The sequence below is a fragment of the Rhinolophus hipposideros genome (assembly GCF_964194185.1).
Source record: "Rhinolophus hipposideros genome assembly, chromosome: 8".
NCBI classification, from domain to species: domain Eukaryota; kingdom Metazoa; phylum Chordata; class Mammalia; order Chiroptera; family Rhinolophidae; genus Rhinolophus; species Rhinolophus hipposideros.
Window position 1 is genome coordinate 29,589,361 of NC_138054.1, and position 24,362 is coordinate 29,613,722.

General features: G+C 34.5%; 1 long non-coding RNA gene across 1 annotated transcript in view; it reads left to right on the forward strand.

Annotated features, from left to right (window-relative positions):
• The window catches only part of LOC308500808, a 65,601-nt gene extending 41,459 nt beyond the window's left edge, over window positions 1-24,142 (forward strand). Inside the window, exon 3 of the long non-coding RNA XR_013993787.1 lies at window positions 21,987-24,142. This is a non-coding gene — a long non-coding RNA (uncharacterized lncRNA). The remainder of the gene's footprint in view (window positions 1-21,986) is intronic.
• The last annotated feature ends 220 nt before the right edge of the window (window positions 24,143-24,362 follow it).

Genomic DNA, 24,362 nt, shown 5'->3' on the forward strand with positions numbered 1-24,362 from the left:
GATGACTCTGAAGTTCTGGGTTCTCTGATATTTTACTTATTAACTCCTCAATTTGAGTTTGAAGGAACCATTGTATATGACCTCCTATAAAAATGTTGTGATACAAAAGGCATATATTTATACTATGTTTCCAGCAGCTCCTTCAATGAAAGCACTTTTGAAGCTGATTTGTACATACACCTACGCTGTGAACCACAGATATTTTCTTTTCAAAAAATACATGTTCTCCAAATTCTTTCCCCACCTGTATCATTAAGCAAAAGCAATTGCTTTATTCACCCCTCACCTGTTTGAGTTCTTTTGAATGCAGGTTCAAAGGCAGATTCCATGAATGTATCTTTTTTACCCATGTGTGTTGAAACCTGCTGGCAAAATATGTGTTATTTCATACCCCTATGGAAAAATAGGCCAAGTAAATGAATAGACAATTTATGATAGAAGCAAAATAAATGATGGACATCCATAAAAAAATGTTAAATTACCTTAGTAATGAAAATTAAACCTAGTTTCAAAATGGCAAAAAAAAAAAAAAAATCATCTCCTAAAAAGATAATATGCAATTCTGACAGGATGTTGGTGAGATAAACATTTTCTAACATGCTCAGTATCCTTTCTGGGAAAACGTATTGCTAGATGAGATCAACATTAAAACTATTCTTTTCTTCCAGCCCAGGAATCCCATGTCTTGAAATTCATTAAGAAAATAATTAGGCATATAGTTAAGGATTAATTAATTAATGTGTAAGATGAACAACAGTAAGACAATGGCTAAATAAATTGTATATCTACTAAAAACATACTTCCCAAAAGATAGTTTAATGATATAAGATAATTCTTATGCTACATAAGTGACAAACTCTATATGTCACAGAATTTTGATTTTTAAAGAGTTTACTTGTACATTCAAAAATAGAGGGGATGGAAAGAAAGAACCTGAAATATCAGTATGGATTTTCAGTGAATGTTGGGATCATTGGTTATTTTTACTCTCATTACTGTTTTTTTTTCTTAAGTTTCTAAAGTGAAGCATGAAGATTTTTAAAATCAGAGGCAATTATTCAGTTATTTATTTCTAATATATTTTAAATGATCTTGGGCATTCTTTCATATTCACGTAATATTTTTCTTTATATACATACTATGTTTCACACACACAAGTATGATCATAAAATATGGTGAATGTTTACATAAAAAATTATCACAGTAAAAGACACATTGCCATTAATCCCCCTCAAAATACTCCCTCTCGCTTTGAACACACTTATCCCATAATTCTTGCTACTTTCTGAAGTAGTTCTGGAAGTCTTCTTTTGTGAATGTCTTTAGTTGCACTGTCATGGCTGCCTGGATGTCCTGAATTGATTCAAAACATTTACCTTTCATGGTCATTTTGACTTTGAGGAAGAGTTGGGAGTCCTGAGGTGCCAGATCTGGTGAATAAGGTGGATGAGGACGCACTGTAATGTTTTTATTTGACAGAAATTGCCATATGCCAGAAGCGATGTGTTACATGGAGCGTTGTCATGATGGAGGATGATTTATGGCACACTTTAAAACATACCTTCACTCAACCATAGCTCACACCTGATTGCACAGAACAAGTTGAAACTTGTCACACAGTGTTACTAAGGTTTGATGTCTGCTTCCCATATTGAAGTTCCTGCCTTTGCGTTGGATGGCACTCGCACGGTATTTTGTGATTACAATGGAAAGGCTGTCACACATCACTTCTGGTATGACAATTTCTGTCAAATAAAAATATTACAGTGTGTCCTCATCCACCCTATTCACCAGATTTGGCACCGTGTGACTCCCGGCTCTTCCCCAAAGTCAAAATGACCATGAAAGGTAAATGTTTTGAATCGATTCTGGACATTGAGTCAACCATGACAGCACAACTAAAGACACTCACAAAAGAAGACTTCCAGAACTGCTTCAGAAACTGGCAAAAATTATGAGATAAGTATGTTCGAAGCAAGAGGGAGTAGTTTGAGGGGGATTAATGGCAATGTGTCTTTTAATGTAATTTTTTCTTTTAAATTTTAAACACCATATTTTTTTACATCTCATATACATATATAAATATATATATATATATATTTATATGTGTGTATATATGTATATATGTATATCTGTGTATATATATGTGTATATATATACATATATATACACACACATACACACACACACACATACACACGACAGGCACAGATATCAAAATCAGTTCAGTAAATTAGGAAAATTACCACATGGCCATAGACATATGTTTATTTAATTACAATGTTTTCTAAGAATTGCTTATCATTTAGTCAACATTTACTGAGAGGCATAAATCCATAACATTATCAAAGATGCAAGGGACTGAGAAATAATATAATCCAAATATTCATTTTTAAGGGGGCTTTGGGAAATTTTTCTTTTGTTGTGAAGCACTGGAAAGCCATTGAAGGCTTTCAAATGCAAGAGTGGTATAAGTAGATAATTTGGGTAATAATGTGAATGTGGATGGTTGACTGATAAGGTAATAGTTGAGGGACAGGACATCCAGAGAGAAGGCTATTTTAATAACCAAGGGAGAAAGTAATAAAACCGTGAATTAGGAAAGTAGCAGTGGGGCTGGATAGCAGATGAGGTTTGAAATGTATTTAGGAAGTAGAATTGACACATTAGAGTCAAACTGATTATGGTGAAAAGAAGAGAGAGAAGTTAAATATAACTGAGTTTTCTAGGTTAGGTAACCACAGAAGATGATGCCATGCCTCAGATAAGCTATCAAATTCTTGTCCACAATTTCACCACGCTGTGGACTTCTAATAAATATCAACTCATTGACTAATTCGGCTACATTTATGTCTTTTTTAGATGAAACAAAGTTTGGATTAATAATTATTTACTTTTAGCTTCATGTAGTTTTGAGATACACAAGAGAAGACTTGTGCATCAGGCATATAGAACATATGCACTGAGCTTTAAAGATGCATCAATAAAATGTAGCTAGGACACGCCAATATGTTCTGTGCCATTTTTGTCTAGGCCATCATTTTCACAGCAACAACACCAAAAGCAACTCCTAGAAAAATAGGACTATTTTTAACTTTTCTACTTTATATCAATTAGAAACTAATTTGAAATATTTTAGTGTAAAGGTTGAAGATATTTCTGGTCCAGTCACCAGCTTTAATTAGTTGTTTTTAAACCAATATATTTTCTTCCTTTCTTTGGGCTCCATATGTTCTTCTCCACTGAGATATGGATTTATGTCCTCACTGAGACACAATCAACAGACATATTCGTAGAGTGTGCTTTCTTGCAGGCATGTTCTGTTGACATTATCATGCATATAAGAATAATCTTAGAAAAAAGAAAATTTAAAACTAGGGGATGTAAAAGTTCATTCTCTTATTTTACTGACGTTGTTATGGATTCTATTAACTGAGAATTAGAACAATCTCAAAGTATGAGACTCAGTTATGTACCCAGTGTTTCTGCCACACATTCACCTCCTCAAGTCGTCACAGAGTATCCTGAAAGTAAAAGCAATAACACTCTATCTATATCTATCTATCTATCATCTATCTATTTATCTATCTATCTATCTATCTATCTATCTATCTATCTATCTATCGTCTATCATCTACCTATCTTTATATTTATAAATATACACTATATATCCATAATATACATACTATATGTAGTATATACATATATGTACGTATATTCTTTATTTTAGGCTAGTTTTACATTTACTATTTCACTTAGTGGATTTAAATATACCATTGAGACTATTCAACCTCAGCTGTTTTTCTCTGTGGTGGTTGTCCTCTTATTCACATAGTTTGTTACTTTGGTTGATTTCAAAATTACCAGTAAGTACTTTTTTAAGACTCTTATTACAAATATAGTTAACATGCAATATTATATTAGTTTCAGGGTTATACCATAGTTATTCAACATTTATAAACCTAAAGAAGTTATCACCATGATATATCCAGCAACCATCTGACACTGTACTATGATATCACAATATTATTGACTACATTCCCTATGTTGTATATTACATACCCATGATTTATTTGTTTTATACCTGGAAATTTGGACCTGTGACTCCTGCTCATCTTCCCCCCAATTTTTAATTTTTCTATGTCTCCCAATCTTGGTCAGGTGACCTTAATGTAGTATGGGCCATGTGGGGCCCTGGAAAAGTCTCCCTGGTCACCTGCTCTGGGTGCTCCAGGAGTGTCCCTTGTGTGGATTGTGTGTGCTCTCTTGTTGTAGTTGAGCCTTGATTGCTATTGGCATGTTGGTGGGTGACATTGACCGTCAGTCTGATTGGCTGTGGGGTTTGGCCCTGTCCACAGCTTATGGGCTTTTGTGTGTGGGGCACTCCACTGAGTAGAATTTGCCCCACTGGGCTCTGGTGCCTGTTGAGACCGCCCTTGGTGTGTGCTGCTCATGGGCCTAATTGTGCAGTGCTCGGCTATGATCTGAAGCCAACCTCCAAGTATGTTGGTTCTGGGCCTTTTGTGAGGGGCTCCAGTACAGGCCCACATCACTCACTGCATGTGACCAGTCAGACGCTACCTGGTAGGAGCCACAAAGTGATCCACAGTTTTTGCTGCCTGTGCTAAACCTGGAGGCATGCTGGAGAGGCCATGCTCTGAACGGAGTGTGGCTGCCACCAGTACTAGGCCTGGGGTAGCTTCATAAAAAGCCATAACACCATGAGGCTTGCTGCCACCTCCTTGCTCCCTTAAGAGTCAACCACTAATAAAACCTCAGGCAGTTTGCAAGTTAGGTGAGGCAGAGTCTCAGAGAGTCACTAGAGGGAGAAGTGTTCTGTTCACCAGATTAATGTAGATTCTGGTTTGGTGCCAGTGCTGAGTCTGGAGCTACTCAGCAAAAGTCTCAGAGCATAGCAACACCAGTTGCCACCTACCTTTGGACTGTGGACTCTGATAGTTTTCCACGAAAGAGTGCAATGTGGACAGAACTGGCTGCTAGCCAAGAAAGTGCCTCTTATATTGGCAGAGTTGGGTAGGGCAGGGTCCCAGTGAGTCTGCAGGGTGGAGCAGGGGAGCTCACCACACCAATTCAGATTCATATTTGACCATGTGAGAGAGGGCTCAACACAGGAAGGATGGCAGCCACCTACCAGCTGCACAGGAAAAGGACCCTACACAAGGAAAATGGCAACTGTCGTCCAGCCCTCACCTGGAAGTCAAACACCTCAGTCTGCCTCCCGTATGCCTCTGTTGCTTCCTGAGTCACTATCCTTCTGCCAGAGCCGAGGGTAAGTTCCTGTGAGTAAGTGAATCTGTATGCAGACCCTTTAAGAGAATGTCTGGGTTTCCCGCCACCTTCCCTCCCACCTGGATGATCAGAATCCCCACTGTTTGTTATGGCCAGAGGTTGTGGAGGCTCCTCTTTCTGGCCCCAGTACTCTGGGCTGGAGAGCCTAGTGTGGGGATGGGGTTCCTTGCCCCTCTAGGGGTAATCCCCACAGCCAAGATATCCCTCCTGATTCTCAACTGCCACAGTGAGGTTTGGGGCCAACCTGTTTTGCATCTCTACCCCTCCCATACTTCTTGATATGGCTTTTTCTTTGTATCCTTAGTTATAAAACTTCTGTTCAGCTAGACTTCAGAGGGTTCTCCAGGTTGATTGTTCAATAATTTAGTTGTAATTTTGATATGTCCACAGAAGGAAGCAGGCACAGTGTTTATCTACTCTGCCATTTTGGATCTTTTACCAGTAAGTTTTGTTAGCTCTCTTTTGTCTTTTCCTGAGCTCTAATTTGTCCAAAGCAGTCAAGTTGTAACTTTTTGCAGACAACATGATTCTTTATATAGAAAACTCTAAAAACTCCACCAAAAAGAAATAACAAACAAATATAATAAAATTGTAGGATAGAAAATTAATATACAAAAATCCATTGTGTTCCTGTATACTAGCGATGAAATTTCAGAAGAAAGAAATGAAAAAGACAACCCCTTAATCCTGTTTGCAATTGCCACAACAACAAAATATGTAGGAATACTCATAAACTTAGCAAAGGATGTGAAGCAAATATAAACTGAAAATTACAAGACATTATTAAATGAAATTGAAGAAGACACAAAGAAATGGAAAGATATTCCATGTTCATAGATCAGAAAAATCAACATAGTTAAAAAGGCCATATTACCCAAAGCAATATAGAGACTCAATGCAATCCCCATCAAAATCTCAATGGCATTTTTCAAAGAAATAGAACAAGAAATCGTAAGATTTATATGGAATCACAAAAGACCCCCCAAATAGCCAAACCAACCCTGAGAAAAAAGAACAAGGCCAGATGTATCACACTCCTTGGCTTCAATTTATGCTATAAAAACCTAAACAGCATGGTACTGGCAGAAAAGCAGACATACAGAACAACGGGACAAAATTGAGAACCCAGAAATAAACCCACATATCTATATATGGGCAGATGATTTTTAACAAAGGAGCCAAAAACATACAATGGAGAAAAGAAAGCCTTTTCAATAAGTGGTGCTGGGAAAATTGGATACCCACGTGCAAGAGAATGAAACTAGACTGTTGTCTGTCTCCATACATCAACATTAACTCAAAATGGATCAAAGACCTAAATTAAGACCTGAAACAATAAATTGCATGGAAGAAGTCATAGGTACTAAACTTATGGAATTTTAGAAAGAATTTTTTAGAAAGAATTTTATGAATTTCTAAATTTAGAAAGAATTTTATGAGTTTGACCTCAAAGGCAAGGGAATTAAAAATAAAAATAAGTGAATGGGACTGTATCAAATTAAAAATTGATAGATGATTGCATAAAGAAGATTTGGTACATACAAGGTCTGACAATTAGATTCGCTAACTTGCCACTGCGTGCTTATAATGGCAGCACTGTACAAAGGTTTCATAACTTTGGTATATCAGTGTCTCACAGCTGTGTTCGGTCGACGTGTCTTGCTGAGTGATGGTTATTGCATGTTTCTGTGTGCCACCGTGAGAATATCTGAGCTTGAATTAGAGCAATGAACAAACATTAAATTTCTTGTTAAACTTGGCAAGAATGAAAGTGAAATCAGGACATGTTAGTCCAAGTTTATGGGGAGAATGCCATGAAGAAAATGACAGTGTACAAATGGATTAAATGTATTTCTGAGGGGAGGGAATGTGTCATTGATGAAAAGAGGTCAGAGCAGCCAGTAATGAGCAGAACTGAAAAAACATTGCAAACATTTGTTGACTTGTGCATTAAAATTGTTGGCTGACTGTGGGAAGTATAGCAGACTAAGTAAACATCAATAGAGAAACAGTTAGGAAAATCTTAACTGAAAATCTTGGTGTGAGAAAGGTGTGTGCAAAAATGGATTCGAAGGAGCTCACCGAGGACAAAAGCAAAGGAGAGTCGAAGTTTGCCAACACCTTTTGGGGAGATAAGATGATGTTTTGAGCCATGTTTTCACTGGTAATGAACCACAGGTGTACCAGTACAACCTTGAAAAAAAGTCAGAGTGCACAATGGAAGTCAGCCAATTCCCCAAGACCAAAAATGTTCCATCAGTCCAAATCAAGAGTCAAACGATGCTGCTAATCTTTTTTCGTTATCAGAGGGATTATTTGTTATGAATTTGTACCAACTGGACAAACAGTTAACCAAGTTTACTATTTGGAAGTTCTGAAAAGGCTGCGTGAAAAAAACAGAAACAACATGAACTTTGCACCAATAATTCATGGCTCTTGAATCAGGACAATGCACCAGCTCACAAGGCACTGTCTTTAAGGGAGTTTTTAGCCAGTAAACCAATAACTGTTGGAACACCCTCCCTACTCACCCGATCTGGACCCTAGTGACTTTTTTGTTTACCCGAAGATAAAGGAAATATTGAAAGGAAGACATTTTGATGACATTCAGGACATCAAGGGTAATACGATGACAGATCTGATGACCATTCCAGAAAGAGTTCCAAAATTGCTTTGAAGATGGACTAGGCACTGACATTGGTACATAGCTTCCCAAAGGGAGTACTTCGAAGGTGACTATAGTGATATTCAGCAATGAGGATGTAGCACTTTTTCTAGGATGATTTCACGAACTTAATTGTCGACCTTATATTCTTGCTCTAGTTTTAAATTTCTTTTCACTTTATTTTACAAATATTTTTAATACTGTCTCTTGAAATATTTATTTATTTTATGCAGTATCATCAGTGACTTCCATATTCCAACAGTGATTTAATTTGTTTATATTCATTTTCATATCATCTTAAAATCATCTTTTTTAATAAGAGAAATTCATTCATTTGAAAGATATTTAAATTTATATTGTGCTAGGTAATGCTAAGAAGAATATACTCAGAGTAATATCCTCTTATACTGACAACAGAAAACAAAGTTTTTGTAAAGCAATTTTCCATTCCTGTGGTGGTCTAATTCTAATCATGGGAAGAATTTACTTTGTACTGCATATTTCTTTTTTATAGGTTATATGCTGACATTTTATATTTAGTTAACTTTGGACAAAAAGATTTCTATTTAGTCTATGGGTTTGGGCACAGCCAGGATGTAAGATTCGACTCAGTTCTTCACAACAGGTCAAGATGCTGGCAGGCTCCCCTACTGCTCATTGACACTGGAGGGCAGCTAAGTTCTTACAGGGACAAGTTTCTGGCTTTGGCTTAAGAATATTATGCATTCAATTGTTCATTTATTTATTCATCCATCCATTCAACCAACCAACCAATTTTTGTTGTGGAATCCAATTAGATAAACAAGAGAAAAAATTGCTAAAGGTTTACTAAATTGATTATGGGACTTTGAAGCACATGAATGTAAGAAGTAGTGGAAACTTAGGTAGAACATTTTGCCTGTGTTTTTGTCTTTAAAGACAGACGTCTGCTTAGAGGAAGTTTGTGATGCTGGCACAAAAAAAAGGAACAACCTGAATCTGTAGCTCGAATGGTCGAAGTGATGAATTATGTGAAGAAAATGGAAAAGGCTCTGAATCAAAACCAATTCTTTGTCCTGACCCATTAGAAAAGTGGTTTGAAATTTTTTTTTTCCACAACCAGGATACTGGCTTTTTGTTTCATAGTGGGATTACATTATATACATACTGTATATAAAATATACATACTGTATATAAAATATACATATAATTATTTTTTAGATAGTTTCATAGTTATGCAGGCATACATCAGAGTTACTGTAGATTTGGTTCCAGACCACTGCGATAAAGCAAATACCACAATAAAGCATGTCACATGAAATTTTTTGGTTTCCCGGTGCATATACAAGTAATGTTTACACTGTAGTCTAGTAAGTGTGCAATAGCGTTATGTCTAACAAGTGAACACTTTATTACTAAAATATGCTAACCGTGGTCTGAGCCTTCAGTAAGTCTTAATCCTTTTGCTGGTGGAGGGTCTTCCTGTAATGTTGATGGCTGCTGACTCATCAGGGTGGTGGTTACTAAAGGTTAGGGTGGCTGTGACAATTTCTTAAAATAAGACAACACTGAACTTTGCCAAATCGAATGACTGACTCTTCCTTTCACAAACCATTTCTCTGTAACATGAGATGCGGTTTCATAGTATTTTACCCACAACAGAATCTCTTTCAAAACTGGAGTCAATCCTCTGAAACACTGCCACTGGTTTATCAACTAAGTTTATGTAATATTTAAATCCTTTGTTGTAATTTTAATAGTCTTCACAGCATCTTCACCATGAGATGAAACCACTTTCTCTGCTCATTCATAGAAAGCAACTTCATCCATTTATGTTTTATTATGCAGCAATTCAGTCACATCTTCAGGTTCAACTTCTAATTCTAGTTCTCTTGCTATTTCTACCACATCTGCAGTTACTTCCTCCTCCACTGGAGTTTTGGACCCTTCAAAGTGATCCATGAGAGTTGGAATCTCTTCTTCCAAATTTATGTTAATGTTGATATTTTGACGTCTACCCATGAATTATGAATGTTCTTATTGTCATCTAGAATGGTGAATCCTTTCCAGAAGGTTTTCAATTTATTTTGCCTAGATTCATCAGAAGAATCAATAGTTATGGTAACAATAGCCTTAAGGAAAGTATTTCTTAAAAAATAAGATTTGAAAGTCAAAATTCCTTCTTTATCCATGGGCTGCAGAATGAATGTTGTGATAGCAGGCATGAAAACAACATTAATCTCATTGTACAACTTCATCAGAGCTCTTTGATGGCCAGGTGCATGGCCAATAAACAGTCATATTTTGAAAGGAATCTTTTTTCTTTCTTTCTTTTTTTTTTTTCTTTTTTTCTGAGCAGTAGCTCTCACCAGTTGGCTTAAAATATTCAGTAAACCATGTTGTGAAGAGTAGTTCTATCATCAGGCTTTGTTTTTCCATTTACAGAGCACAGGTAGAATAGATTTAGCATAATTCTTCAGACCCCTAAGATTTTAAAAATGGTGAATGAGCATTGTCTTCAACTTAAAGTCACTGTCTGCATTACCTCCTAACAAGAGAGTCAGCCTATCCTTTGAAGCTTTGAAGCCAGGCATTAAAAGTCTTAGATGGCATTTTCTTCCAATAAGAGGTTGTGTCATCTACATTTAAAATCTGTTGTTTAGTGTAGCCACCTTTATTAATTATCTTAGCTAGATCTTCTGGATAACTCCTTGTAGCTTCTATATCAGCACTTGCTGCTTATTTTTTGACTTTTATGTTATAAAGATGACTTCTTTCTTTAAATCTCGTGAGCCAACCTCTGCTAGCTTTATACTTTTCTTCCATAGCTTCCTCAACTATCTCAGCCTTCATAGAATTCAAGAGAGTTGGGGCCTTGCTCTGGATGAGGCTTTGGCTTAAGAAAATGTGGCTGGTTTGATCCTTCTACACCAGTAAAACTTTCTCCACATCAGCAATGTGGAGGCAATTTTGCTTTCTTATCATTCTTGTGTTCACTGGAGTAGCACTTTCAATCTTCTTCAATAACTTTTCCTTTGCATTTACAACTTGACTAACTGTTTGACACTAGAAGCCTAGCTTTCAGCATATCTCAGCTTTTGACCTGCTTTCCCCATCAAGCTTAATCATTTCTAGCTTTTGATTTAAAGGGAGAGACATGTGACTCTTCCTTTCATTGGAACACTCAGAGGCCATTATAAGGATATTGACCTAATTTAAATATTGTTGTGTCTAAGGGAATAGAGGCTCAAGGGGAGGAAGAAAGACAAGAACAGAAGGTTGGTGAAGCAGTCAGAACACACACAACATTTATTGATTAAGTTTGCTGTCTTATGTGTACACCCTAAAATAACTACAATACTAACATCAAAGATCACTCATCACAAATAACCATAACAAATAAAATAATAATGAAAAAACTTGAAATATTGTGAAAATTACCAAAATATGATACAGAAGCATGAAGGGAGGAAATGCTGTTGGAAATATGGCACTTAAAGACGCTTGATACAGGATTGCCACAAAACTTTATTTTGTAAAACATACAATATCTGCACAGTGCAACAAAGTGAAGCACAATAAAATGAGGTATGCTTGTATTAAGATTCCATAGCTTATTGGTCCTTCAAACTCCTAAACGAGAAATTTTCCATAGTCTGTTATGGAACGTCAACCTATTTTCCATCATTTTATTATGAAAAAGTTCAAAGATATAGTAAGATTGAAGACTTTTACAGTAAACAGTAAACTTTGCTCTATGTTGAAAATTAACGTTGCTGTACTCGTTTTATCACATATATGTATAATGATTTCTCATACCTCTAGCTATTCATCAACTCACCTTACTTTCTAAAAATTGCAGATTTTCCTTTCTCCCAAAATTCTTTGGCATCCTGAACTAGGATTCAGGTGTTATTGTTTTTTACAGTTTTTAATGTAAAATTTATATACAATAAAATGCACAAATGTAAAGTATACATTTGGTGATTTTTGACAAATGCTGTGTAACTCAAGCCTCTATTAAGATATAAAACATTACCATCACAAAATTCTTTCATGGACTTCTCAATTTCTCCCTAATACCCTCAGAGCCAAAATTGTTCTTATTTTCTTCCATCACAGATGAGTTTTGCTTGTTTTAAAATTCCAAATAAGTAGAAGCACGCAGTATGGATTCATCTGTACTACTTTTTATACTTCTTTTACTCAGTATAATGTTTTGGTATTCATCCATTTTGTGTGTTTCAATATACATATGGTTGAATAATATTCCATTGTACAAAGATATCAGTTTACTTATTTCTTTTTTATACATGGATTCTGGCTGTATCCAATTTTTGCCTATTCTAAATAAATCTGCAATTTCATTAAATATTTTCTTAAATACTTTTGCATCTATGTCCATGAAGAGATATTTGTTTGTAATTTTATTTTTATAATAAGGTGTCAGATATCAGTATTAGTATTATATGAGTACTGGCTTCATAAAATGAATTACCAAGTATCCCTCTGCCCTTAATTTCTGTAAGTCTTTGTTTAAGTTTGGTGCTATTTCTCCCTGTATGTTTAATAGAATTCTCAAATGAAATCATCTGGGCCTGGAATTTTCTTTGTGGAAAGACTTATGATGATTGATTTAATTTATTAGTAAGCATAGGACATTTCAGATTTTCAATTTTATTTCATGTCAGTTTTGATAAAGTGTCCCTTTCCCCTTCAGGATTTGTCTACCTCATCTACATTGTCTTTTCTTTTCTTTTCTTTTTTTTTTTCTTTTTTTCTTGGCATAAAGTTGATCATAGTATCGTTTCAATATTCTTTTAATGTCTGTAGGATCTACGGTGATAACAATATGTTCATTCCTCTTAGTGGTAATTTGTGTTCTTTATCTTTTTTCTTGATTAGTCTAACTAGGGACATTTTATTTTGTCGATCTCAAAAACCTAACTTTTGCCTTTATTAATTTCTCTGTTGCTTGTCTGTTTTTTTTATTTTATTCATATTTGTTATGATCCTGATTATTTCCTTCATTTTACTTTCTAGGCCTTTAATTTCTTTCTCTAGCTTCTTGAGGTAGACTGTTAGACCACTGACTTTAGACCTTCTTTTCTAATAGAGCATTTAAAGCTATAAATGTTCACTTAAACATTGCTTTAGGTGTATCCCACATGTTTTGATATGTTGAAATTTTATTATTATTCAATTTGACATATTCTTAATTCTTCCAGTTATTTCTTCTTTGACTCCAGATTATTTGAAATATATTTTTAAATTCTAAATTTTATATATTTTTTGGCCCTAGAATCTTATTTTTATGGGTATCTAACTTAATTCCATTGTGATCAGAGAGCACCTGTTGTACAATTTCAATTCTGTTAAATACTATATTTGGTGACCTTTCTCATGATGCAATATATGGTCTATCATGTTGAATGTTTAATTTGCACTTAGAAATATTTCTTCTCTGGTGGTTGGGTGTGATGTTCTATAAATATTAATTAGATCAAGATGTTAATCATATTGCTTACATCATCTCTATCCTTATGGAATTTTTTTTCTGGTTGTTCTATCAATTACTAAGGGATTGTTGTCAGAATCTCCACGATGGTGTTTGGAATTGTCTAATTCTCCCTTCAAAATGTGTTTATTTCTGCTTCACGTATTTTAAAGTTCTGTTGATAGGATTGAATGCACTAATGATTATTATGTCTTACAGATGATTTGATCATTTTATCATGAAATTTCCCTCTATTTCTGGTAGTACATTTTGTCTTAAAGTTATTTTTTCTGATAGTACTTTAACTACTCTAATTTTTTAATTTTTTTATGCTTACTGTTTATATGGTATATCTTTTTCACCGGTTTACTTTCAACCTTTCTGTATGTATATATATATATATATATATATATATATATATATTTAAAGTGAGCATCTTGAAGATAGCAAATAGTTAAATCTTGATTTTTTATAAATTTGTATAATCTCTGACTTTTAATAGGAGAGTTTAGTCATTTATATGTAATACAATTGTTGACAGGGTTGGATTTTGTCTTCCTATTTTATAATGTGTTTTCCCTTTGTCCCATCTGTGTTTTGTTACTCTGCTCCTACATTTCTGTCCTCTTTAGGATGTTTTAATATTTTTAGAATTCCATTTTAATTTATCTATTGACTTTTCATACATACCTCTGCATTGTTTTTTAGTAGTGGCTCTAGAGATTAAAATACGGATCTTTAACCTTTCACAGTGAACTTAGAGTTAATATTCTGCCATTTCACATAAAACGCAGAAAACTTGTTACTGTATAGGTCCATAAAATCCCCCTCACTTTATGCTCTCATGAACATACGTTTTATTTCTGTATACATTAAAAATCCCATGGGACAATGTTATAACTTTTGCTTTAAATAGTTATATGAATTTTAAGAAAATTTAGAGGAAAAGAAAATAGTTATGTATCATTACTTTATATTTGCCATTTTCAATACTCTTCATTCTTCCTGAGGATATGAGTTTCCAAATAGTGTAATTGTTCTTCAGCTTTAGAACTTCCTTTGGCAATTCTTTGAATTTATGTCTAGTAGTACCAAATTTTCTCATATTCTTTTTATCTGAAAATTTATTTTTTCCTACATTCTAGAAGGATATTATTGCTGGATATAAAATTCTTAGTTGACTGTTATTGTTTAATAATTTTTTTCTATCAGCTTAATGATATTTTTTCCTACTGTCTTTTGGGTTCCAAGTTTTCTGATAGGTAAATAATATAATGATTCACTTTTTTCTTCTGCGTGGAATGTTTCATTTTTCTTTGACCATTTTCATTTCCCCCCCTCTTTTTCTTTGGTTTTGTGCAGTTTTGTTTTGATATATCTGGGTATGAGTCTTCTCTTCATATTTTTCCTGCTTGGGGATTGCTGAGGTTCTTACATCTTTAAATTACTGTCTTTCACCAAATTTTGGGAAAAAAAATAGCCATTATTTCTTCATATTTTCTCTTCTATTCTCTCTCTTTTTTTCGAAGACTCCAATTATGTCTATAAATAAATCTTTTTATATTATTCTATAAACCAATAAATCTCTGTTAATTTAACTTTCATCTTTATTCTCTTAATTTCATAGATTGGATAATTCTTATTGATATGCCTTGAAGTTCACTGAACATTTCTTCTGTGTTCTTCATTTTCCTGTTAAATGCACACAGTACTTTTTGTATATCAGATTTTTATAAATCAGATATTTTCATCTCTAGAACTTCCCCTTTTTTGTATTGCTTACATTTCTATGCTGAGATGTCCTATCCTTTTTATGTATTGCATCAATATTTATAATTATTGTTTTAAATGTGAGCAGAGGCATAATAACTGCTTTAAAATCCAGCTTTGCTAATCCTATACATAAATTATTTTCAGGATGGTCAACGTTTGTTGTCTTCTACAGAATTGGTCAAATACTTATGTCTCTCTTAATGTTGAGTAATTTTGGATTGTATTCTAGACATTGCGAATTGTTATATTGTGGAAACTTTGGATTCTCTTTTATTCCTCTGAAGAATGTTGATATTTTTGTTTTAGCAGGCAATTACATTTGTTGTACTGAAAAAAACATGTTCTTTCTTGAACAACATTTCAAATATCAGTTAAGGTTTTTTGTTTGTTTTGTTTTCTTATATGTGCTGCTTTAGGTCTGCCTCATACATGCATGGTTCAAGGGTCAGGTTGAAATTTGAGCAAAGTTTATCGCAAAACATTGGGTCTCTACCATGCTACCTTTCTTTTTAACTATATTTCCCCCTATCTCCAGCAGCTATAACTTCTCTGAACTATCTTGTGGACTTTCAGGAGAGAGAAAGTGTGCATTTTCTATTCAACTTGTTTATTTTCAGACTAAAATCCATAAAACAGAAAATTTAAAGCATGTGAGTTCCTTTTCCTAAGTGTTTATTGCCCACTCCACAATCTGTCTACCTTTGTTTACATTTTTCCAAGTTATTGGCTTTTGTATTTGTGGTGAGTTGTAGTTGACATATTTGGGGATGTCAATTTGATATTTTTATTAGTCTCAGGAACCAAAACTCACTTTAAGCTGTTTTACATGTTTTTCAACTTTAAAAAACAAATGATGAGCTTACACTCCAATAATTTTTTTTGTAACAGCTTTATTTAGGTGTAATGCTACACGATTTATTCCTTTAATGTGTACAAGTCAGGGTTTTAGTATATTCACAGAGTTATGCAAAAATCAACACTGTCTAATTGTAAAACATTTTCATCCCCTGAAAAAGAAACCCTGTACCTATTAGCAGTCATTCTTAATTCACCCTCCCTCCAGCCTCTAGCAACCACTAAACTGCTCTCTAAGTATATGGATTTACCTATCCTGGACATGTCATATAAATGGAATCCTAAAATATGTGACTAGCTTCTTTCACTTAGCATGTAATGTTTGCAAACTTCATCTTATTGAACATGTATCAGTACTTCACGCTTTTTTATTGCCAAATAATATCCCATTTTATAGATGTGCTGTATTTTGTCTTTCTGTTCATCAGTGGATGTGCATTTAGGAGGTTTCCAGCTTTTGGCTATTATGAATAATACTACTATGAACATCCAGTACAAGTTTTTGTATGAATATATGTTTTGACAGTTTGACTGTGATATATCTAGGTGTTAATCTCTTTCAGTGTATCCTACTACGAATGTTTGGAGATTCTTCAATGTGTTAATGTTCAGGTTAAAGTGTTAATGCACAGGTTAATGTTCAGCCATTCTTTATTCAAATATTATTTCTGCCCCTTTCACTCTCTCTTCTTCTGGGACTCCTGTTATGCATATGTTGGTGAACTTGAGACCACAGTCCTCCCTGAGTCTCTGGTTATTTTTCCTTTACTTTTATTTGTTTGTTCCTCAGACTGGATAATTAAAATTATCCAGTCTCAATATCCTCAAATTTATTTATTTTTCTTTGGTCGGCTCTCAACTGCTGTTATTCCCCTTTAGTGAATATTTTAATTATCATACTTTTTACCTCCAGTATTCCTATTTGATTTGATTTGATAATTGTAATCCTTTTGTTGATATTGTTATCATTATTTACTTTATTTTTTAAATGTAATCTTATTTCATTATTTGAATATGGTGTATAATATCTGATTTAAAGTTTATGTCTTGTAGTCCAATATCTGGGCTCCTCAGGAACATTTACTACTGGTTGTTTTCTTTCTTGTGTATTGGACACACTTCCCTGTTACCTCATGTGTCTTGTGATTTTTGTGGAAACGTGGACATTTTAAATAATATAGCATGGCAAACTCTGAGAATAGATCTCTGCCTTCTCCCCTAGACTTTGTTGTTGTTGATGTTTATTTGTTTACTGACTTTAAAAATTTTGTAATATCTATGTTCTTTATTATGTGCAGTCACGATAGTCTCATCTCTGCTTAGTTACCTTAGACCAACTAATAATTGGGCAGATATTTCTTTAAATGACTTGAATCAGTAAGTCTTTCACCCCTCTCTGAGATACCCAGTATGTGGGTTTGTGTAGGCTTTCAATGCACTAGTAGTTTACAACTTCACTTCTTGCTTGCATAGAGCCTCAAGGTCAGCCATGGATAGAATTAGATACTTGTCAAGTCTTTTCATGGCATGTGCACAGCACTGCACATCCATATGGCCTTTTAGATCCCCCAAAATGTGATGTCTTTTCAAAACCCTTCATGGAGATCTTATTCCCCTTATTTTCCTTTTAACTTTTTGGCTGCTTAATTATTCCAACTTGAATTGCCACCCTAGGCAGCTATGTTGCTAAACAATTGCCTCTGACTTTTTTTGGCAAATGTCCTGTAGATACAGCTATCCTCATCCAGTGCTATCTAAGTCAGTTCCAATAAAGACAAGCCCTGAAAATGAGGTCTTTCCAAGGAGTTTCAATTCAGGCCAGATAATGGCAATTCTCTGGGGTTGTACTTTTAGGGGAATTCCAAATCCATTCTACCCACTCCCATGACTGTTAGAGTTCTATTTTTCACAGTTATTGTAGTTCCAAAGTGGCTGGTATTCAACGCTACTATAGAGCTATGAGGAAAGGCATGGGAACAGGGCAAATTAAAATGTTACAAAGTTTGATATTCTTACTGAGATTCAACCATTTTTCTTAAATAAATTCTTCTTGGATTATTTCAAGCCTTTGAGTAATTTTAGGAACTAAAAAGATGATTTGACTGTTGTTAACCAGTGTTCTTACTGCTTTTATAGAAGGGTGGATTTGGGGAGGTTTTTACTTTGCCAATGCTACTTTCCAATAAACTGAATAAATTGTTTAATTCATAAATATTTGTCTGTATACAGTACTGGTTCTTTAAGTGCATCATAAAGCATTTAAAACATTTTAAACAAAGGTAATAAAAAGTAAATATATATAGAAGTTCTAACATTCCATATTGTACCTCAATAGATCATCTTCCTGGGATATGAACTTTCCAGCTGGAAACTTTTTTATTTTTTTTGGGGGGGGGGACTTTCATTAAAATTTACTTCTGGTGTGATTGAGAGTGCAAAATGATTTGTTAGGGCTTGAAAGTTCTGTTGCTAATCAATACTGATAAGCATAGTTATTAGTATATTTTTAAAGTTTTTAATTTAAGTTTTATAAGAAGAACATGTTTAGGCCCTCAAACATCAGAGGATATCCAGGAATTATATCTTTTTTTATTAAGTAAGGGCTTCAAAGAGCATTTTACTCCATGGATTATTTCATGCTCACAGAGTAGATCAGGAATCAGCAAATTACTGCTGATGGGCCAAAATCAGCCTACTGGGGCCATGCCTAGCCAAGCCCACTGCTTAAGCTGCTTGCATACTACAAAGACAGAGTTGAGTAGTTGCAACAGAGACTGTACAGCCCAGAAAACCTAAAATGTTTACTATCTGGCCCTTTGCATAAAGTTTTCTGATATTTGGAGTAGAGCATGACTTCCAGTTTGCACTGGACTTTAGTGTTTCTCAAACCTTGGGATATATCCAAATAATTAGCCGTATTTGCAAATAGTACTGATTTCTGGGTTCTACCCCAGGATCCATAACATATATGAGTTACTTGCTGTCTGATTTTTAGTTGTTTTTGGTTGAGTGCTAGGAAACTAGGAGGAGGAAGAAAAGTAAGCTCAGGGTAATTATTCCCCCTTTTCGTTTCCTTCAACCTCTTCCCACTTAAATGCCTCTCTCTATCCATGTTTCTGTTTATCAGTGGTCTGATTATCAGCTCCTCTGTTCACATCTTCAGGTTTAGAGGGAGTAGTTGAGCGCTTATTATTCTTTGGGGCATTTGAAAATCCTTTGTAGTTTCCTTAGTCTCTATTCACTTTTGTAAATAATTTCTTTATTCAACTCTCCTAAATTATATTCATTTTAGTGTGCATTCCCTTTCAAGCTAGAAATCTAATACTTTAAAGTCTTCTTACTCTTCTTTATTTAGATAAAAACTTGAGCCTTTTTTCTCCATATTGAACTCCTGTCTTCAGAAATATTATTACTTTCTCTCAGTTTTGTGCTATCTTGAATTTAAAAATTCTACCTTCTGTTTCTTCAATCAAGTTGTTAATAAAACTGTAAACAGTTTACGGCCAAAAATAATACCATAGACAATTATTAGAACACTGCTTCCTGGTTGATTTAATCCATTTATAATATTCTTTGGTGTTATTCAACCAGTTACTAGTTTATTTTAAAAGCCTCTGGTCCTCGTGCCTGCATGTTGCCCTTTCTTTGATGTCTATGCCCTTTGATTTCTCCAAAGTCTCATATTCATAGGAAGTACCAGATTTCAATGGTTACGCATGTCTAGCCTCTCTTCATCCTCTGATCTATATCTTCTTCCAAGTGGCAGAAAACAATTCAGACATACTTGGCAAATAACAGTCTAATTAAGTATTTCAGTTTTTTCAAACTTGACTTCCCTTTGAAGGATCTTGAAGGAAGGCTTTGCTCTATGACACTGTTGATGTTCTTGTGACACTTGCCTCTTTACACTTGATCACACCTGTTGATGTTGAAGTTTATCAGCATTTTAACAACAGGCATTTTGTGAATTTCCTCTTTTGGCTAGACTACATCACCCTGAACTTAATAAGCAACTAAATTAAGATCAGTTTCAGATACATGGTGAAATAGGTCCATTTGACATAACAGCATGCTTCATATTATTTAAACTGCATAATACACATATATCTTCTGTTTGGAAAGTCCTCTGTACCTTTACTGAGGATGCTCATAAGCAAAGACAGATTTTTCTAAATTTCCCCGTATATAATTTGCTAATTGTTTTTATGGAATTGCTCATCGGAATCTGTGATTAAATCTCCAGAGAGCACAACACAAAGTGATCACAAATAAATTGCTGTCATTATTGTGTGTGTATGAACATATTGTTCTTATTTGTATAATTATTTTCAGCTCCTAAGTATAATATTTTCATAAATCAAGTTCAACTTTAAGACTAATATCTCTTTGTAGAAAGGACACTGACAGGAGGAAGTAGAGAGAGAAAATTTGTAGACATTTCAAATTTCAATTTTGATTCTATGGAAGAAGAACTGAGAAACATGTGCAGAATCATTGTACTACTTGTATTTTCTTAAGGAATTGAGGCATATTGACAAGCTAATGAAGAATGAGGTCAATAGGGGACCACAGCTGAATAGGGCACAATCATTAGTACTGGCTAGTGATTCCTCTGTCCTTGCTTACTGGTGCCAAAATGTGATTATATCAAAAATGAAAACAGTAGATTGTGGAACATCTTTGTTTTCTTGGTTTTTTGTCTTTACTTTTTTTCTTAAATAATAAATAAGAATAAATATTTGATAAGCACTTACTGTAGGTGACCAAAAGCCTGGAAATATAAGCAAATATGCATAATAAATAATTATTGATTTTACAGTATATGATTTGTCCAGTGACCTTACCTGATATATTCACTGCATTGCCTCTCATCGTGCTAATCAGAATCATCCTGAGATAAAATTTGTAGAACTTACTTCTTGTATGGTCAAAAAACATATATTTTGGAAATCTCTTGGCTGGTTCTACAAGGCACTTCAAATTCTTTGAATGTTTGGCAAGTTGGCTACGTTGGACTGGCTATGACCTTGGCTATGACTATTTCCTTCACCTTGTTGGTAATAGATAATAGCCCACAAAAAGAGTGTGTCCAGCTCACTGACTATATCTTTGAATTTTTGAACTAGCTTTCCAACTGTGCTATGGGAAATGGCAGCTCTCTCAAGATGATTTTTATTAAAGGGCTCTGCTATTCATTGTTACGATCAGCCCTTTCATCCATTGAACAGTATCCACTCAATGAATTAATCTTTCATCAAACTTTAAAAAATATGTAATGATGATATTTGTGTTTCTGATTTCATGGACACCCTGTATATATTGAGGAATCTTCTAAGAATTTTTTTTATTTCATCCTCAAGACAAATCCATAAGTTGGCTTCTATTATTACTTCCATTTTATAGAGAAAGAATTGGAGTCAGAAGGAGATTAAGCAACTTGTCCAAGATCATAGAACTGGTAAATGAAAAATTATGAATCTTGGGTTTTAGAAAAGAATAAATTGAAGATATAATACTGAATGAAGAAAAACTATGTTAGCTTATAAAACACAAATATTTTGCTGTATGTTCATATAATTTGATTAACTGTTAATATAACCTGCTCTCTGGCTTGCACAATAGATGTTAGATATATAAGTCAAAATGGTTTCCAGAGAGTTTCTCTGATAACCATACTTCGCCAAAGTATGTTTTGTGGCCTTTGACAAACTTCAGAATCTGTAAGCCCTCAAAAAATGGAGATGATTATTTTAGCCATCTAACAGGTGAGTTGTTATTTGGGAATTTGAATATAAATTGTTTTTTTATTTCCTTGGAAGAAAGTCATACTATAAAAACAAATTAGGGCTATTATAATGACAAGTGTGTGAGTGTACATTAATTTTTCCCTTATGTTCTTATTGCCAGCAGATGGAGGTCGAAATTGAATTGCTGCTGACTGTTGTCCCTTGTTATGGCCTGTGGAGATATGACAATTTAGGAAAAACTTAAAGGAATGCCAAGTAGCAGAGCATGAACAAGTGGGTGTGACCCACTGCCTTGGACATTTTATGGTTGACAGCATTTGGCAAGAAGAAAACTTGCAGCTTCTATACTAGCCTTGTGCATAGATGTCAACATCAATCCTGCCCCCAGGTCACCCCGTCTGAATTGTCCCATAATATATTCATTTGCCCAAATCTACTCTTTTAATTTTCAGCTACCTCACTAGTTCCCCTGCAAAATATCTAAATAACTAAAAAAATCACACTTGAAGAAATTTCTTCGTTTCATTGCAAATTTGGGTACAGAAAGAAGAGGCAAGGCACGTGAAATTTCTTATCCGTTCTCCTTTTGATCCCTTTTGGGCTTGTCCTGCTCTTTGTTTTTTTTTTTTTCCTCTTTGTTTGACCAGAGATTTTATTTTATTTTATTTTTTTTTACCTAGGGAGTCCTTAGATAATATTCCAAGGGTGCCTGACCCATGGGAATTCGCAGCACGATATCTGTGCGTGCTACAACATTTGTTTTTTCTATTAGCAGAGAGTCTATAGCTTTCACAAGATTCTCGAAGGGGCTTAGGACTTCAAAAGCTTATGATTCCTGCTTTGGATCTTTGGTTTATGGGGCAGTGAAACTTTGTGTGTTTGCTTTAACGATTGAGACACAACATTTTATGTGAATGAGAACAGGGGACTGCTTGGAGGGCATTATTACCTTTCCCAATCTACATTGCTTGTCATGAATTATTAATCATGAGGTAACACTTCATCTGATGCTTTGAAAACTCTCCCCCTGGTAAGAACAGCCTAATTGAATTGGAGGAAGTGGAGCAGGAAGAACGAACGTGGACGTTGATGGTTTCACCAAAAGTAATTAGACACCCTACAGCCTTCTCCACCTGTTTGAAAACACAAGGCCCACTAACTCCCCTGCCACAAGGGAACCAATGGGAAAGGAGAGGAAAAATTAAAAAATTGTGGAGCTTCAAACACCTCTTTCTTGAGAGTACTTTATTTTGGCTATGGGGTATACAGGGAGAGAAGGGGGGATAAGAGGTGTTGTCAGGGGTCTGATATATAGGAGATGAGAGTGTAAAACCAGTTCAGTCTATCTGGAGTGCAGTTTGGCAATGTAACAAAAACTTTAATGCAGGCATACGTCTACACAGTAATTCTGACTTCAGGAAGTTTGTTTCAGAAATGCATATATGTAAAATTTTGAAATAATTCGTATGTGTAATAGAATATGAAGGAGTCATTAGAAATCATGTTGAAATATACAGAGGGTACCAAAAACATGTATACACATTTTAAGAAAGGAAAAAACGGTATTAAAATTGTAATACTCAACATATACTGATAACAAAAGATGAATACAAGTCACATTTGACTTCTGTAATTACAAGAGGTGTTCAAAGTGGTTACCATCAGCGTAATTTTAATACAGGTTTTTCCTTTGTTAAAATGTATATACATTTTTTTGGCACCCTCTGTATATTTTGATATAAAACTGTGTTTTTGATACTTTGTATAAAAAGGCAATAAACCAATATTTGTGTGTACAGAGTACAATATACTCCACATTGATGACAAATGTAATACTATGGGATTGAGGGATATGTGCCTAAATTGCATTTTTATATAATATAAGCATTAAAAGACTATACATATACTAAATGACAAAAATGGTCCCAAATGGGTGATAGGAGAGCACTTATTTTTTTCTGCTTATCTTTATTTTCATTTTGTTTCCTGTAATAAGCATGTACTTTTTGTCATTAAATGCATTAACACAAGTTTAGACACTATTTTCTTTTGAAATTATGTACTCCAGGTAGAAAATAGAAGGACTTATAAGCAAAGGACCAATTTTTGCCAATTCCCAAAGGTTAGGTTTTACCAATCAGAAACTGAAGAAGACAGACAGAAGTGATGGAAATGCCCTTCCTCCCTCTAGATGAAGCAAAGACGCCAGCCTGGGCTATTTCCCTGGATCTGAACCACTCCCTTCTATCCATAACCAGGTCAAAGCAAGAGAGTTTTATATTAAATAGTACATAGAAAGGCTTTTAAAGACATTTGAAAATAAAAAGAAAAACAAATCAGCTCAAACCCTAGCAGAATTGCCTACTTCATGTTGCTCACATGCTGACTTCCCTTACCCCCGTGTTTACTTGGATCATAGTGTTTTCCAAACTATGCCAGAGTTACCCTGCCTGTCTTCCTTACAGAATGCAAACTCTCTCTGCTTGGTTTTCACTGAATCCCCAATACCTAGCATAACACTCCATAAATAAGTGTT